This window comes from Triticum aestivum, chromosome 2B (assembly GCF_018294505.1).
Source record: "Triticum aestivum cultivar Chinese Spring chromosome 2B, IWGSC CS RefSeq v2.1, whole genome shotgun sequence".
NCBI lineage: Eukaryota > Viridiplantae > Streptophyta > Magnoliopsida > Poales > Poaceae > Triticum > Triticum aestivum.
The window spans coordinates 229,175,451-229,195,413 of NC_057798.1; positions in this window are offsets into that span (position 1 = coordinate 229,175,451).

Below are 19,963 nucleotides of genomic sequence, written 5' to 3' on the forward strand. Positions count from 1 at the left end.
AGTTTGGAAGCTTTCCCCGAACTAAATCCTCAGTATTTTCCTCCCACATTGATCGGAGCTGAGGTTTCATGATCATGCTTAGCATGACAACCCAAAGAAAGAAACCGATAGTGGGATTATTTTCTTTGGAAGATGTTTCTTACATTATAAAGTAATATAACATATCTCTCCGCGTACCTTTTTTTATAAAACTGTATGGCCGAATCACCTTGTTTGTTGTAAATCTTTGCCCTTGGCAAGGCTTTATAAAGTGGTACAAACACTCCCCGACTACTGGCCGAGAAGGTTGAAGCCGATGGTTGGTCAACAAAGTTTTTGTACAATGCGGATTCGAGTATTAATGATGTAGAGTACTTGGGTACGTAGAATCATTACACATAATTTGTGATTTTACTTCGAACATCGATCCTTAATTCGGCCACCCGTGCCCACATTAAGGCTCGGGGGCTACTGGGCTTCGTGCTTATCATTTACAAATATTAAAGGGGTACATCAATATCCTGATCTGGTGTTGCCACCCGACCAGTGTCTCGGGGGCTACTGCATTGACAATCCAATGCAAAAAATTTAAAGTGCAATATAGTTTTCGAGGAGATTATTATCCTCAGGTTGGTCGGCCGCACCCAACTTGAGCCTCGAGGACTTTGCACACCGCGTTTCTATTCCTAAGTATGCTGCCGAGCTGGGAATTGATCCTCAGGCTGATTTTATGAATCGACCTGAGTCTCAAGGGCTACTAGGGTCAGCGGTTTGATTTTTTCCTTCAGGTGCATCCCGGATATTAGGCCAACACGCACCTTGAGGGCTACTGGCTATACATCTCAGCAGAGATTACATTGCATAATTCGGAATTAAATTCATAAAAATCAGCCCATGGCCGAGGTGGTGCACCAGCTCGGATACAGTCCGGCGTTGGTGCTCGTCTACAATAGACACCCTGGAAGCAGTCCGGCATAAAGCTCGGACGCCAGTGGCTGGCTCCGTAGAGGGCATTTCTGGCATTAATCTCGGCTAAACTCCTTCAAGTTTTTTGAACCAAGGTGATCTATGACACCTCGGATACAGTCCGGCGTTGGATCTTGGACATAGTCCGGCGTTGGAGCTCGGATACATTCCGGCATTGGAGCTTGGAAGCGGCCCGTCGTTGGTGCTCGGCTGCTAAAGATACCTCGAATGCAGTCCGGCATTGGAGCTCGGACGCAAGAAGACATTACCGCTTGGGAACAACTTCAAACCCGAGGTATGGCATAAAAGTAACAAGGCATTTATAAAGGCCGGAAACTTAAAGGGGCTCCTCGGATACCCGACATGTAAACTCTTTGGAGTGACCTCGGCGATCCTCAAGATCAAAGACGAGAAGATTTGTTGAACCAGTTTTCAAGAACAACGACCGAAGGTGAAGAATAGTTCGGAAGAATCGAGGAGCGTCCCCAACTTGAAGACCAGTTCAGGGGGCTACTGATGGTGTCCTGAACTAGGGGGTACTCACCACGTCGTCTCCCGATCAGCTGGATTGGCCCGAGGACCCCCATGGCCGTATACTCATGGGCCAGTTCGGACAACCTCTGCCGCATACAAGGAAGACTCCACAAGACTTGGCACCCAAGACAAGGACTCTCCTAAACCCTAGTCCTCCGGTGTCTTATATAAACCGAGGCCAGGCTAGTCAAATAGACAATCTCATATTCATTATTATCATCTCGTGGTAGACATATGTACTCTGTACTATCCCCATATGAATAAAATAAAAAGCAGGACGTAGGGTTTTACCTCCATCAAGAGGGCCCGAACCTGGGTAAAATTCGTGTCCATGTTACCATCACTCCAAGACGCCTAGCTTAGGAACCCTACTACGAGATACGCCGGATATTGAACCGACACAGACCTCACCAAGTATCAACCGGCTTATGACATGGGAAATTAGAAGATGCCAATGCCGTCTTACAAAGTGAAAGACCTGATCCTCCCAATCCCTAAGCACACTTTTGCTCCTGAAGTTGACCCGTCCAAGCTAATTGATGATGAAGCTGAGTTCCAAGCTTTGAGTGGCATTGACTGGTAGTCACCAACCTTCCAGGACGTAGAACAGGACGAAGAAGCGGAGAGGGATGATCCGGAAGCGTCAGGCCATCAAGAAGATTGATCCGCTAGGCGGTTCATATTTGTGACCTTCTAAAAAACAGTTAATCATTTGGACTCTGGGAGTCATGTAATAGGGTAGCAATAACTTTGCTCTGCCGTGCCATCGTGCACGTTTGTGTTATGCTCAACGCTTTTAAGCCGCCGCTTTATAATTACCCTCTTTAGACTTATCATATTGTTTGACTCATGCGGATGAAAATTCTGAATTATCCTGCACACAAAATAGATCACAAGATCCCTTGGCGGTTTACCGCAGGGCGGGTGATAATACCTCGCACATAACCACTGATGTTTTAAAATAGTTATGGATAAGGCTGGCTGAACCCGAATTGAAATATAATAATAACAATATCATAACTGTGATATTGAATTGTACTGCCGGTTTACGATACCTTGTGCAGTAAGGGTGAGGACCCAAAGCTTCAGAAGCCAATATTTCCAAGTGCTGGATATCATGAGTTGTCGCCTCTCATTAAACCGGGTAATAGAAACCACGGGTAAGCTTCAAATATGTGCTGTGAAAGTAAAGGCTGCATGGCCGGAATTACTTTAAACCAAAAGGCAAGATAGTATCAAGAAGAACCGGAAAAAACTTCAAGAAATCAAACCAAATGTCAAAAGCGAGGCTATGCTTCGAATAGGAGCAGGAAGCTGGACCATAAGGGTTAACAGCTATGATTCGAATACGATCAGGAAGCCCCCAAATAGTTTTCTGGCATTGCACCGATCAAAGGGGTACCGACAACTATGATTCGAATAGGATCAGGAAGCCCCCCAGTGACCAAAGTATTTAACGGCTATGATTCAAATACGATCACGAGCCGGACCAAGAGGGGTTAATAGCTGTGATTCAAATACGATCCAGCCCCCAAGTGATCTAAGTGTTTACGGCTATGGTTCGAATATGACCAGGAAGCCAGACCAAAGGGGTTAATAGCCATGATTCGAATACGATCAAGCCCCCAATGATCAAATTGTTTAACGGCTATGATTCAAATATGACCAATAAGCCAGACCAAAGGGGGTTAATAGCTGTGATTCGAATACGACCAAGCCCCCAAATGATCAAAATGTTTACGACTATGGTTCGAATACGACCAGGAAGCCGACCAAAAGTGGTTAATAGCTACGATTCGAATACGATCCAGCCCCCATTTGGTCTTTTGAACTTATGATGACGAAGACACATGATTGTTGAAGATGAAACAACAGAGACCCTGCTTTATTATAATCATCATAATATATACATCGTCCAAAGAATATGTACATCATAAGAGCCAGTGGCTCAAGTGTAGTAAGGCCAAAGATGAGCGATATTCCACGGCCGGCGGGTCTCCTGTTCCGACTTACGTGAGTCCTTGTGCTCTCGAATATCGATAAGGTAGTATGACCCGTTGTTCAAGTTCTTGCTGACCACAAAGGGTCCTTCCCAAGGTGGAGATAACTTATGCATATCAGTTTGATCTTGGATGAGCTGGAGCACCAAATCACCTTCTTGAAAGGTTCTGGACTTAACCCGGCGGTTGTGGTAACGGCGCAGGTCTTGTTGGTAAATCGCCAAGCGAGCCGCCGCAAGGTCACTCTCCTCATCTATCAGGTCAGGTGCATCCTGACGTGCTTGTTCATTTTTAGCTTCAATGTAAGCCGCCACGCGGGGCGAATCATGACGGATGTCACTAGGAAGAACCGCCTCTGCTCCGTAAACCATGAAGAGAGGCATATAACCCGTAGACCTGTTGGGAGTAGTATTGATACTCCATATCACAAAAGGTAACTCTTCACCCAACAACCCGACATCCTCTGCAATGGAACCATAAGCCGGGGCTTGATGCCTCTCAGAATTTCTTGATTGGCTCTTTCAGCTTGACCATTGGACTAAGGGTGAGCTACTGATGAAACATCAAGTTGAATATGCTCATGTTAACAAAACTCTTTCATAGCACCCTTGGACAGATTAGTGACAATATCAATTATGATGCTGTGAGGAAAGCCAAAGCAAAAAAATCACCTTTTTAATGAATTGAACCGCTGTTGCAGTGTCACACTTACTGACTGGCTCTGCTTCAACCCACTTTGTGAATTTGTCAACCACCACCAAGAGGTGGGTCTTTTTATCTTTGGACCTTTTTAAAGGCCCAACAATATCAAGCCCCCGGACTGCAAATGGCCAAGTAATTGGAATCATCCTCAATTCTTTAGCCGGCACATGAGCTCGCCGTGAAAATTTCTGACAACCATCACATTTACTGACCAAATCCTCTGCATCAGCATGAGCCGTCAGCCAATAACATCCGTGACGAAAAGCTTTGGCCACAAGGGATTTTGAGCCGGCATGATGACCACAATCGCCCTCATGGATCTCACGAAGAATCTCACGACCTTCCTCAGGAGAGACGCAACGCTGAAACACCCCAGTGACACTGCGGTGGTGTAACTCACCGTTGGCAATTGTCATTGACTTAGACCACTAGGTTATTTGCCTGGCCAAAGTTTCATCCTCAGGTAACTTGCCCCGGGTCATGTAAGCCAAATATGGTACTATCCAATCTGGGATAACGTGAAGAGCCGCCAGCAATTGTGCCTCTAGGTCAGGGACAACCAAATCTTCCTCTGTAGGCAACTTGACAGAAGTGTTATGCAAAATATCCAAGAAAGTGTTAGGTGGCACCGGCTTACGCGGAGATCCCAGCCAGCTTAAAGCATCAGCTGCCTCATTTTTCCTACGATCAATGTGCTCCAGTTGATAACCCTTGAAGTACCCAGCAATAACATCAACTTCGCGGTGATAAGCCGCCATGAGTGGATCCTTAGAATCCCATGTGCCTGAGACTTGTTGAGACACCAAGTCTGAGTCGCCGAAACATCTCACCCGGCTTAAATTCATCTCTTTAGCCATCCGAAGACCATGGAGCAAGGCTTCATACTCAGCTGCATTGTTGGTACAGGGGAACATCAACCTTAGAACATAACAAAACTTGTCACCTAGAGGGGAAGCTAAGACAACTCCAGCCCCCGAGCCCTCCAACTCCTGGACCCATCAAAGTGAATAGTCCAATATGTGTTATCTGGCTTCTCTTCACGCATCTGCAGCTCTGTCCAGTCGTTGATGAAATCCATCAGTGCTTGAGATTTAATGGAAGTTCGAGGCATGCATTTTAAACCATGAGGCCCAAGTTCAATGGCCCACTTGGCGACTCGTCCTGTGGCTTCTCTGTTTTGAATAATATCACCTAAAGGAGCAGAACTGACCACAGTGATGGGATGACCCAGAAAATATTGCTTAAGCTTCCGGCTGGCCATGAACACCCCATAAATGAGCTTCTACCAATGTGGATATCTCTGCTTGGACTCAATAAGCACTTCACTGATATAATAAACTGGTCGCTGAACCGGATGCTCCTTGCCAGCCTCCTTCCATTCCACCACAATGGCTACACTGAAGGCACGGGTGTTAGCAGCCACATATAACAATAATGGCTCCTTATCAATGGGAGCAGAAAGGACTGGCGGCTCAGCTAGATGCCTCCTCAAGTCTTCAAACGCGTCATTAGCAACATCACTCCAGACGAAGTTATCTGTTTTCTTCATCATTTGATATAGCGGTATGGCCTTCTCACCCAACCGGCTTATGAACCGACTTAAGGCAGCAATATGACCCGCCAGACGCTGAACATCATTGATACACGCTGGCTTTGCCAGGGAGGTGATGGCCTTGATCTTCTCCGGGTTAGCCTCAATGCCTTTGTTAGAAACCAAAAAACCCAAAAGCTTGCCTGCTGGCACACCAAAAACGCACTTGGCCGGTTTAAGCATCATCTTGTAGACCCGGAGATTATCGAAGGTTTCTTTCAAATCATCTATCAAAGTTTCCTTCTCTTTGGATTTCACCACAATGTCGTCCACATAAGCATGAACATTGCGCCCAACCTGACTGTGAAGACAATTCTGCACACATCGCTGATAAGTCGCCTGGGCACTCTTGAGCCCAAAAGGCATAGACACATAGCAGAAGGCTCCAAAGGGAGTAATGAAAGTTGTATTCTCCCAGTCCTTAACTGCCGTCTTGATCTGATGATAACCAGAATAAGCCTCCAAAAAACTCAATCGCTCACAACCCGCTGTAGCATCAATGATTTGATCAATACGAGGGAGAGCAAAAGGATCAGCCGGACAAGCCTTTCTTAAGTCCGTGTAATCCACACACATGCGCCGAGTGCCATTCTTCTTAAGCACTAGCACCGGGTTAGCCAACTACTCTGGATGAAAAACTTCAACAATGAACCTAGCCGCTAAGAGCCGGGCCACTTCTTCACCAATGGCCTTACACCTCTCCTCGTTGAAACGACGAAGGAATTGCTTGACCGACTTAAATTTCGGATCAATATTGAGAGTGTGCTCTGCGAGTTCCCTCGGTACACCCTCCATGTCAGAAGGTTTCCATGCAAAGATGTCCCGATTCTCACGGATGAACTCGATGAGTGCGCTCTCCTATTTTGGATCCAAGTTAGCACTGATACTGAACTGCTTGGATGAGTCGCCAGGAACAAAATCAACCAGCCTGGTGTCATCGGCCGACTTAAACTTCAGCACCGGATCATGCTCTATAGTTGGCTTTTTCAAGGATGTCATATCCGCCGGGTCAACATTGTCCTTGTAAAACTTCAATTCCTCTGTTGCATAGACGGACTCAGCATAAGCAGCATCACCTTCTTCACATTCCAGGGCTATCTTCCGACTCCCATGCACTGTGATGGTCTCTTTATAACCCGACATCTTGAGCTGTAGATAAACATAACACGACCGTGCCATGAACTTGGCATAAGTCGACCGTCCAAACAAAGCGTGGTACAACTCCTGATTTTGACCACTTCAAAGGTTAACTTCTCAGCCCTGGAATCATGCTAAACTCCAAAGGCCACCTCCAGCTCAATCTTGCCTACTGGGTACGCCGACTTACCAGGCACCACTCCATGGAAAACAATATTGGATGTCTTAAGATTTTTATCAGTTAACTCCATGCGACGGAAAGTCTCATAATAAAGGATATTAATGCTACTACCTCCATCCATGAGTACCTTAGGGAATTTGTATCCACCAACTTGAGGCGCCACCACCAAAGCCAAGTGACCCGGGTTATCGACCCGGGGAGGATGATCCGCCCGACTCCACATAATGGGCTGCTCAGACCATTGCAAGTAATGAGGAACTGCCGGCTCAACGGCGTTCACGGCCCGCTTGTGGAGCTCTGGTCCCGCTTGCATAAAATTGTGGTGAAAACATGATACTACCCACTATTCAGCTGCTTCGTAGTACTCTGATATCCGGATTGCTGCTGCTGCTGACTCTCCTGGCCGGATTGCTGATTATAACCACCCTGATTACCTTGATTATAACCACCTGATTACCTTGGTGGTCCTGGAAGCCGGAATTAGAAACTCCACCTCCATAACCCGGGCCATGAGAACCACCGCCGCCTGAGCCGCCGCCCGGCCCATGATTGCTATGAAACGAGTCAGAATTTTTGAAAGCCCTCATAATAGAACAATCCTTCCAAAGGTGAGTAGCTAGTTTCTCCTGCGTGCCATGCTTTGGACAGGGCTCATTGAGCAACTGCTCAAGAGTAGGACCTGGTCGACTGTTCCGAGGAGGCGGCCTCCCCTTACAACGTTGATTATTGCCCTGTGTATTGGTGTTAGCCACAAACTCTGAGCTACCATCAGCCTTGAGTTTACCATTGCCCCCCTGATTTGCCGGGTTATGCTGCTGACCCTTGGTGTTGCCGTTCTTCTTTCCCTTCCCTGTCTTTTCATCGTCAGACTCGGGGTCCTTGGTACTATCAGAGTCGACATATTTGATTAGAGCCACCATCAGCTGCCCCATATCATTACAATCGCGCTTGAGCTGCCCCAGCTTCTTTTTAAGAGGCAAAAACCGGCAATTTTTCTCCAACATTAAGACCGCAGAGCCGGCATTCATGTTATCAGATGAATGTATGATAGCTTTGACCCGGCGCACCCAATGGATCATTGATTCACCCTCCTCTTGGGCGCAAGTATCCAAGTCCACAATCGACATGGGCTGCTTGCATGTGTCCTTAAAGTTCTGAATAAACCGGGCCTTTAACTCAGCTCATGACCCGATGGAATTAGCCGGCAGCCCCTTTAACCAAGTACGAGCCGTTCCATCCAGCATCATGGTGAAGTACTTGGCACACGCAGCGTCACTGACTTCCAATAATTCCGTGGCCATCTCATAACTTTCAATCCACGCCTCAGGGGGTAAGTCGACTGTGTAATTAGGCACCTTTCGAGGTCCTTTGAAATCCTTGGGCAAACGCTCATTACGCAGAGTCGGCACCAAACAGGGTACACCTATAGATTTAGAGGTCATGCCTGCCTCAACCGAAGTGGTTGGATAAACCGGAAGGGGCTGGTGAGCCGCCCGCTGAGCCGCCATCTCGGCTTCTTAACGCAATCTATCCTGATAAACCAAGTTAAGAGCTCCATCACGCGCCGGGTCATGCCCACGCGCCTGGTCACGGTGCTGGGCGTTGCTTGAAATGGTTGGTGAGTCCATGTGCCTGCTATAACTCCGGCTTGGGCGAGGGGTCGAATGAATCCTATCTCGACTGTAAGAATATGCCTCCTGTTGCGCCAATGCTGTCTGAAGAAGTTCTCTGACTCTTTGTGTTTCAACCGCCGTTGGAGAGTCGCCATCCGCCGGGAGAGCCACCAATCGTGCCGCCGCAGCAATCATGTTCTCCAAAGGATTAGAATAATGACCCGATGGTGTCGGTACATGCTGATGCGGAGCGGTATTCAGGCGAGGGGGTTCCATCATGCATGGTTGAACCGACGTCCAACCCTGGGTGCCGCAGCCCAGTTTATTTCCGGCGGGTTACTGGGCCCTGCACCAGGCGTGCGGAAGAGGTTTCTAGCCTCATAAACCGGAGGTAGACGGGTGATACGTCTCCAAGTATTTATAATTTTTGATTGCTCCATGCTATATTATCTACTGTTTTGGGCAATATTAGGCTTTATTATCCACTTATATATTATTTTTGGGACTAACCTATTAACCGGAGGCCCAGCCCAGATTTGCCGTTTTATGCCTATTTTAGTGTTTCGAGGAAAAGGAATATCGGACGGAGTCAAAACGGAACGAAATCAACTAGAGAAGTTATTTTTGGAAGGAAAGCAACCCAGGGAACTTGGAGTGCACGTCAGGGGAGATACAGGCTGCCCACGAGGGTGGGGGACGCGCCCCCCCGGGCGCGCCCCTTGCCTCGTGGGGCCCCCGTAGATCCTCCGATGTACCCCCTGCACCCATATATACTCTTGTACCCTAAAACTTCCAGAACAGAAGATAGATCGGGAGTTCCGCCGCCGCAAGCCTTTGTAGCCACCAAAGACCTCTCGGGAGCCTGTTCCAACACCCTGCCGGAGGGGGAACCCATCACCGGTGGCCATCTTCATCATCCCGGCGCTATCCATGACGAGGAGGGAGTAGTTCACCCTCGGGGCTGAGGGTATGTACCAGTAGCTATGTGTTTGATCTCTCTCTCTCTCTCTCTCGTGTTCCTCTATGACACGATCTTGATGTATCCCGAGCTTTGCTATTGTAGTTGGATCTTATGATGTTTCTCCCCCTCTACTCTCTTGTGATGAATTGAGTTTCCCCTTTGAAGTTATCTTATCGGATTGAGTCTTTATGAGAACACTTGATGTATGTCTTGCCGTGATTATCTGTGGTGACAATGGGATATCATGTGCCACTTGATCTATGTTTTGGTGATCAACTTGCGGGTTTCGTGACATTGGGAACCTATGCATAGGGGTTGGCACACGTTCTTGACTCTCCGGTAGAAACTTTGGGGCACTCTTTGAAGTACTTTTATGTTAGTTGGATGAATCTGAGATTGTGTGATGCATATCGTATAATCATGCCCACGGATACTTGAGGTGACAATGGAGTATCTAGGTGACATTAGGGTTTTGGTTGATTTGTGTCTTAAGGTGTTATTCTAGTACGAACTCTTTTATAGATTGATCCGAAAGAATAACTTTGAGGTGGTTTCGTACCCTACCATAATCTCTACGTTTGTTCTCCGCTATTAGTGGCTTTGGAGTGACTCTTTGTTGCATGTTGAGGGCTTGTTATATTATCTATCTATGTTATTATTGTTGAGAGAACTTGCACTAGTGAAAGTATGAACCCTAGGCCTTGTTTCCTATCATTGCAATACCGTTTACGCTCACTTTTATCATTAGTTACCTTGCTGTTTTTATATTTCAGATTACAAAAACCTATATCTACTATCTATTTTGCACTTGTATCACCATCTCTTCGCCGAACTAGTGCACCTATACAATTTACCATTGTATTGGGTGTGTTGGGGACACAAGAGACTCTTTGTTATTTGGTTGCAGGGTTGTTTGAGAGAGACCATCTTCATCCTACGCCTCCTACGGATTGATAAACCTTAGGTCATCCACTTGAGGGAAATTTGCTACTGTCCTACAAACCTGTGCACTTGCAGGCCCAACAACGTCTACAAGAAGAAGGTTGTGTAGTAGACATCAAGCTCTTTTCTGGCGCCGTTGCCGGGGAGGTTAGCGCTTGAAGGTATATCTTTAGATCTTGCAATCGAATCTTTTTGTTTATTGTTTTATCACTAGTTTAGTTTATAAAAGAAAATTACAAAAAAATGGAGTTAAGTTTGTCTCATACGCTTCACCTTTTTAATATCTTTCGTGAGTATGATGGAAAGGAAAATTGTGCTCAAGTGCTAGAAGAAGAATTACATTGAATGCTTGGCATGAAATATGTGAATGATGAGCATGATTGCAATGTTGTTAGTATGAATTCCTTGAATATCCATGATGCTAATGATATGCAAAGCCACAAGCTTGGGGAAGCTATGTTTGATGAAGATGATATTTTTTGTCCCCCAAGCTTTGATGAGCAAATTTACTATGATGAAAGCATGCCTCCTAGCTATGATGATTATTGTGATGACACATATGCTTTAAAGAATAATGATAACCATGAAACTTGTCATCATGATTTTAGCTTTCAATTGGATTATGCCTCACATGATAATTATTTTGTTGAGTTTGCTCCCACTACTATTCATGAGAAGAACTTTGCTTATGTGGAGAGTAGTAAATTTTCTATGCAAGTAGATCATGAAAAGAATGCTCTAGGTGCTGGTTATATGGTTGAATTCATTCATGATGCTACTGAGAATTATTATGAGGGAGGAATATATGCTTGTAGGAATTGCAATAATGTCAAGTTTCCTCTCTATGTGCTTAAAATTTTGAAGTTATGCTTGTTTTACCTTCCTATGCTTGTTGATTATTGTTCCCATAAGTTGTTTGCTCACAAAATCCCTATGCACAGGAAGTGTGTTAGACTTAAATGTGCTAGTCATATGCTTCATGATGCTCCCGTTATGTTTCAATTCATATCTTTCATGTGAGCATCATTATCATCATCATGCCTAGCTAGAAAGGCATTAAAGAAAAGCGCTTGTTGGGAGACAACCCAATATTTATCCTTACTGTTTTTGTGTGTCCACATGATTATGCTACTGTAGTAATCATTTTTTATAGCTTTTGTTTCAATAAAGTGCCAAGTAAGACCTTTAGGATAGCTTACGGTGATAGTTGTGTTGATCCTGCTGAAAATCAGAAACTTTTGCACCCAGTAAATTAGTTTTGTTAATTCACAGAAACGTGCTTCTGATCTGATTCTTTTTGCTCTGATTAATATACAAATTCCTCATGTCCAGCAATTTATTTCGGAATTTTTTGAGTTCCATAAGTATATGTTTGATACAGATTACTACAGACTGTTATGTTTTTGACAGATTCTGTTTTCATTGTGTTGTTTGCTTATTTTGATGCATCTATGGCTAGTATTAAGTGGTATGAACCATAGAGAAGGTATAATACAGTATATATTACACCAATATTAATTTAGAATGAGTTTATTACAGTACCTAAGTGGTGGTTTTATTTTCTTATACTAACGGAGCTTACGAGTTTTGTGTTGAGTTTTGTGTGGTTGAAGTTTTCAAGTTTTGGGTAAAGATTCGATGGACTATGGAATAAGGAGTGGAAAGAGCCTAATCTTGGGTATGCCCAAGGCAACCCAAGGTACTATTCAAGGACAACCAAGCAACTAAGCTTGGGATGCCCCGGATGGCATCCCCTCTTTCGTCTTCGTTCATCGGTAACTTTACTTGGAGCTATATTTTTATTCGCCACATGATATGTGTTTTGCTTGGAGCGTCATTTTATTTTGTTAGTTTTTGCTTGCTGTTATTTAGAATAATGTTTTGCATCTTTAGTTTCAATAAAAAGTCAAGGATAGCCTTTGCCATGCTTATTTTGCTAGTATACATGTTGCTGTTTGAAAACAGAAAGTTTACCGCTGTTGCAAAAATTCCCTAGAAAAGTCAGAGAATGGTATAATGTTGAATCTTTTTGCATATTGAGCTCTGATAAATTTATTACAGTGGGAATTTTAGTTCATAATTTTTGGAGTTAGGGAAGTATTGATACTCTTGCATTCTTTACAGACTGTACTGTTTTGGCAGATTGCTGTTATGTTTGCATTGTTTGCATATGTTTGCTTGTTTAATGATTCTATTTGAGGATAGGAGTATTAAATATGCAGAGGCATTTAGTATGCAATGTTGAATAATAATTTTAGTGATTTTTTACAGTAGAAAGTGATAAGGTTTTGCATTGGTTTATACTAACCGATCTCACGAGTTCTTGTTGAGTTTGTTGTGAATGAAGCTTTTGATAAAAAGAAGAGATACCATGATATGAGAGGAATTAAGGAGACATAAAAGCTCAAGCTTGGGGATGCCCAAGGCACCCCAAGATAATATTTTAAGAAGTTTCAAGCATCTAATCTTGGAGATGCCCCGGTAGGCATCCCACCTTTCTTCTTCGACAACTATCGGTTAGTATCTTTTGAGCCTAAGTTTTTGCTTGTTCACATGAGTTATGCTATCCTTGCATTGTCATTTTATTTTGCTTTTCTTGCTGCTTGAATACAATACCAAGATCTGAAATTCTTTAATGAGAGAGAGTCTTCACATAGTTACATAATTATTTAGCTACTCATTGATCTTCACTTATATCTTTCGGAGTAGTTTGTCGTTTGCTCTAGTACTTCACTTATATCTTTTTAGAGCACGACGGTGGTTTTATTTTGTAGAAATTAATGAAATCTCATTCTTCACTTATATTATTTTGAGATTCTTAAACAGCATGGTAATTTGAATGGAAACTATCATAGGAAGTGAATTCGATGCTATGATCAATATGTTGCTTGATAATTGTTTTGAGATATAAAGGTAGTAATGTTAGAGTCATGCTAGTGGGTAATTATGAAATTGAGAAATACATTTGTTGAAGTTGGCAAGTCCCGTAGCATGCACGTATGGTAAAAGTTGTGTGAAAAATTTGTTGCATGAGGTGCTCTTTTGATTGTCTTCCTTATGAGTGGCAGTCGGGGACGAGAGATGGTCTTTTCCTACCAATCTATCCCTCTTGGGGCATGCATAGTAGTACTTTGCTTCGAGGGCTAAGTAGAATTTTGCAATAAGTATATGAGTTCTTTATGACTAATGTGAGTCCATGGATATATGCACACTCATTCTTCCACTTTGCTAGCCTCTCTTATTACGCGCACTTTCGCCGGTATCATGAACCCATTATTTACCTTCCTCAAAACAGCCACCATACCTACCTATTATGGCATCTCCATAGCCATTCCGAGATATATTGCCATGCAACTTTCCACCGTTCCGTTTATTATGACATGTCCCATCATTGTCATATTGCTTTTTGCATGATCATGTAGTTGACATCGTATTTGTGGCAAGGCTACCTTCATAATTTTCATACATGTCGCTCTTGATTCATTGCATATCCCGGTACACCGCCGGAGGCATTCATATAGAGTCATATCTTGTTCTAGCTTTGAGTTGTAATTTTTGAGTTGTAAATCAATAAAAGTGTGATGATCTTCATTAGTGAGCATTGTCCCAGTGAGGAAAGAATGATGAAGACTATGATTCCCCCACAAGTCGGGATGAGACTTCGGACTTTATAAAAATAAAAGAGGCCAAAGAAGCCCACCAAAAAGAAAAAAAGAAGAGAAAGAAAAGAAAAGAAAAAAAAGAGAAAAAAGAGAAAGAGAAAAAAAAATAAAAAGAGAGAAAAAGAGAGAAGGGACAATTGCTACTATCTCTTTTTCCGCACTTGTGCTTCCAAGTAGCACCATGATCTTCATGATAGAGAGTCTCATATGTTGTCACTTTCATATACTAGTGGGAATTTTTCATTATAGAACTTGGCTTGTATATTCCAATGATGGGCTTCCTCAAAGTTCCCTAGGTCTTCGTGAGCAAGCAAGTTAGATGCACACCCACTTAGTCTCTTTTGTCGAGCTTTCATATATTTATAGCTCTAGTGCATCCGTTGCATGGCAATCCCTACTCACTCACATTGATATCTATTGATGGGCATCTCCATAGCCCGTTGATACGCCTAGTTGATGCGAGACTATCTTCTCCCACTTTTTGTCCTCACAACCACCACCATTCACCACCATAGTGCTATGTCCATGGCTTGCGCTCATGTATTGCGTAAGAGTTGAAAAAGCTAAAGCGCGTTAAAGGGTATGAAACAATTGCTCGGCTCGTCATCAGGGTTGTGCATGATGGGAGTATTTTGTGAAATGAAAATGAAGCATGGCCTAACAATATGATTTTGTAGGGATAAACTTTCTTTGGCTATGCTATTTTGATAGGACATGATTATTTGTTAGTATGCTTTGAAGATCTATTATTTTTATGTTTTATAAGCTTTTATCTTGTATCATTTGGATCTGAACATTCATGCCACAATAAAGAAAATTACATTGAGAATCATGCTAGGAAACATTCCACATCAAAAATTCTGTTTTTATCATTTACCTACTCGAGGACGAGCAGGAATTAAGCTTGGGGATGCTTGATACGTCTCCAACATATCTATAATTTTTTATTGTTTCATGCTATATTATTACCTGTTTTGAATGATTATGGGCTTTACTATACACTTTTATATTACTTTTGGGATTAACCTATTAACCGGAGGCCCAGCCCATATTGCTGTTTTATTGCATGTTTCAGTATTTCAAAGAAAAGGAATATCAAACGGAGTCCAAACGGAATGAAACCTTCGGCATCGTGATTTTTTGGAAGAATATCATCCTGGAGGCTTGGAGATCAAGTTAGAAGATCCTCGAGGAGCCCAGGAGATAGGGGGGCGCCCCCCCACATGGCGCGGCCCCCTGTCTCGTGGACCCCTCGAGCACCCCCCGACCGACTTCTTTCGCGTATATAGTCCCACGTACCCTAAAAACATCCACGAAGAAGATAGACCAGGAGTTGCACCGTCGCAAGCCTCTGTAGCCACCAAAAACCTCTCGGGAGCCCTTCCCGGCACCCTGCCGGAGGGGGGATCCTTCACCAGTGGCCATCTTCATCATGCCGGCGCTCTCCATGATGAGGAGGGAGTAGTTCACCCTCGACGCTGTGGGTATGTACCTGTAGTTATGTGTTTGATCTCTCTCTCTCATGTTCTCTCTCGTGTTCCCTCTAAGGCACGATCTTGATGTATCCCGAGCTTTGCTATTATAGTTGGATCTTATGATGTTCTCCCCCTCTACTCTCTTGTGATGAATTGAGTTTCCCCTTTGAAGTTATCTTATCGGATTGAGTCTTTTATGAGAACACTTGATGTATGTCTTGCCGTGATTATCTGTGGTGACAATGGGATATCATGTGCCACTTGATGTATGTTTTGGTGATCAACTTGCGGGTTTCGTGACATTGGGAACCTATGCATAGGGGTTGGCACACGTTCTTGACTCTCCGATAGAAACTTTGGGGCACTCTTTGAAGTACTTTATGTTGGTTGGATGAATCTGAGATTGTGTGATGCATATCGTATAATCATGCCCACGGATACTTGAGGTGACAATGGAGTATCTAGGTGACATTAGGGTTTTGGTTGATTTGTGTCTTAAGGTGTTATTCTAGTACGAACTCTTTTATAGATTGATCCGAAAGAATAACTTTGAGGTGGTTTCGTACCCTACCATAATCTCTACGTTTGTTCTCCGCTATTGGTGGCTTTGGAGTGACTCTTTGTTGCATGTTGAGGGCTTGTTATATTATCTATCTATGTTATTATTGTTGAGAGAACTTGCACTAGTGAAAGTATGAACCCTAGGCCTTGTTTCCTATCATTGCAATACCGTTTACGCTCACTTTTATCATTAGTTACCTTGCTGTTTTTATATTTTCACATTACAAAAACCTACATCTACTATCTATTTTGCACTTGTGTCACCATCTCTTTGCCGAACTAGTGCACCTATACAATTTACCATTGTATTGGGTGTGCTGGGGTCACAAGAGACTCTTTGTTATTTGGTTGCAGGGTTGTTTGGGAGAGACCATCTTCATCCTACGCCTCCTACGGATTGATAAATCTTAGGTCATCCACTTGAGGGAAATTTGCTACTGTCGTACAAACCTGTGCACTTGCAGGCCCAACAACGTCTACAAGAAGAAGGTTGTGTAGTAGACGTCAACGGGACTGGTGCCTCCTCCTCATGATTTAATTTGAAGCATTTTGATCCATCGTAAGCTGGAAAGCCTCTGACTGAATCTGTTGGGCCTGAGCATCCAAAGCAGCCCGTTCCGCGGCTATTCTGATGTCCTCTGCCACCAGGTCTTCCTTGGCTAGTGCTACCTCATCACGCAACTTTGTCACATCCCCATCATGCTGAGCTTGATTCGTCGGGTTGACCACGTCTGTTAACAGAGCCGTCAATTTATCCATTAAAGCCATCAAAACCTGAGCCGGCGGGCGCGTAGGGCCTCCTGCCCCGGCTGCCGTCACCACCGCTGACCCGGAAGTCATCGCCGCTGCGGTTGAAGAATTTTTCCCAGGCTGGGTACCATCCATGAAGATCCCGACTTTGTTTGGCGGCTCATAGGGGTCCGGAATACTATCACCATTGGAATAGCCCCCAAGCCCGCCATCTTGTAGCTCATACGACGAAGTAGTCTCGCCCGTGGACGACTCACCATTAGAGTAGATGGCCGTCTCACCGCCAGACATAGATCCTTCATCAAATTCCGCTCCATGGATGCATCCCATGAAGGCACGCTTCACGGCGGGCTGAGCTCGGGCGGGACTCACACGCTGAGCCGTCTCGATGATGTCAGTGCAGATGTCCGGCTCAGGGCCCGGCTCGCTAATCTTGCCGATGAAGACGTGGATTCCATCAAAGGGGACCCAGTACCCCTACTCAATTGCACCGGCCTCCGGGCCCCAGCCTGCATCGTCGATGTAAAGCTTGCCGCGACGACTCTTGGTCATCCGGCCCACAACATATCCCTTGAGCCCTTGGAAGCTGCCCTTTAAGAACTCAAAACCACCGCGCGCTAGCCCCACGGTGGGTGCCAACTGTCGTGGAAAGGTCACGGCAGATGTCCTAGCAAAAGATTTAGTCGTGGAGCCATCACAACTAGGTAGATTAAAGGGGTTAAACGGGACAAAGGACACAGGAGTTTATACTGGTTCGGTCCCTTGCAGTGAAGGTAAAGGCCTAATCCAGTTTGAGATGGTATTGCTTATGTCTCGATTACTAGGGAGCGAATCCGCTTGACCTAGCTTTCGATCTGTTATTTCTTGTCCTGAACCGCCGCCAGGTCGTCCCTTTATATACACAGGTTGACGCCCAACAGCTCACTGAGTCCCGGCCTGCTCATAGATAATGTGTCCAGCTCGGCAACTATCTTTGCATGCCTTACAATACAAGTCTTTACATATATGGCGGTTTACCCCTACATGCCTCAAGTCGCCTTTGGGCCTTGGGCCCTTAACTAAACCGCCATCTTTAATATCCTCGTGGGCTTCATATGATGAATCACCATGGGTATAACCCGACCCCTCCTGGGCGGGTCATACCTAATAGTTATATCCCCAACACTCATCGAAATGGCGAGAATGATGCTTAATGAGTGCAAGACGCCAAAACACTTTTGGGCAGAAGCGGTTGAGACAGCTTGTCATGCAACGAATCATCTATATCTTTACAAGCTACTCGGCAAGACGGCATATGAGCTCCTCACCGGTAACAAACCCCAGGTTGGATACTTTCGGGTATTCAGCTCAAAGTGTTACATTCTTGACAAGCATCGTCGTTCGATATTTGCTCCAAAGTCTCATGAAGGTTTCCTACTCGGTTATGGCTCAAACTCTCACACTTACCGTGTCTACAACAATTTCACCCGAAAGGTTTAAGAGACGGTAGATGTGAAGTTTGATGAATCTAACGACTCGCAAGTAAAGCAATTGTCAATTGATGTAGGTGACAAAGATCCTTCGGAAGCAATCCAAGACTTGTCTATCGGCAAGATTCGCCCAATGGAGGTGAAGGAGAGTACCTCGTCTGTCCAAGTGGAAGCCTCAACCTCACGCCAAGGTGAACCACGAGTTGATTTGGAGGCATCCACGAGTGGGACACGTCAAGACGACGAGAACGAGGATGTACAACAAGATGAACCTCGACAACTTCCTTCTCCACCTCCACGGGATAACGATCACGCCAACACCAATGAAGAAACACAAGAAGAAGAACATGACAATGAAGAGGATGTTCCACTCCGACCAAAACAAAAGCTATCACGAGTTCGAGCAAGAGTCTCAAGAGATCATCCCGTCGAACAAATCTTTGATGACATTCAAACCGGGAGAATTACTCGCTCTAAAACTCGTTTGGCTAACTTTTATGAACATTACTCATTCATTTCTAGCATTGAATCTATGAAGGTTGAAGAAGCATTGGAAGATCCGGATTGGATAAACGCCATGCACGAAGAGCTACACAACTTTGAGAGGAACCAAGTATGGACGTTGGTTGAGAAGACCGATGAGAAGCACAATGTCATTGGAACCAAATGGGTATTTCAGAACAAGCAAGATGGAGATGGACAAGTTGTACGCAACAAGGCTCATCTCGTTGCTCAAGGCTACACTCAAGTCTAAGGTATGGACTATGGTGAGACTTATGCCCCCATTGCTAGACTTGAGTCCATTCGCATCTTACTTGCCTATGCCAATCATCATTACATTACCTTATATCAAATGGACATCAAAAGTGCTTTTCTTAATGGTGAAATTGAGGAGGAACTTTATGTTAAACAACCTCCCGGCTTTGTTAATCCTAAGAAACCCAATCATGTTTACAAACTTCACAAATCTCTTTATGGTATTAAGCAAGCTCCTAGATCTTGGTATACATGCTTGACTAAGTTTCTTCTTGATAAAGGGTTTGAAATTGGTAAAATTGATTCTACACTTTTTACCAAAAGGTTTAATGGAGAATTAGTTGTGTGCCAGATTTATCTTGATGATATCATATTTGGATCAACTAACCCTCATTTTAGTGAGAAGTTTGGGAAGCTTATGTCGGAGAAGTTTGAGATGTCAATGATGAGTGAACTCAAGTTCTTTCTTGGTTTGCAAATCAAGCAAACTAAGGAGGGAACCTTTATCTCTCAAATGAAGTATACCAAGGACTTATTCAAGAAATTCAACATGCAAGAATGCAAAGTATGAATACCCCCATTGTTGGGGAACGTAGTAATTTGAAAAAATTTCCTACGCACACGCAAGATCATGGTGATGGCATAGCAATGAGAGGGGAGAGTATTGTCCACGTACCCTCGTAG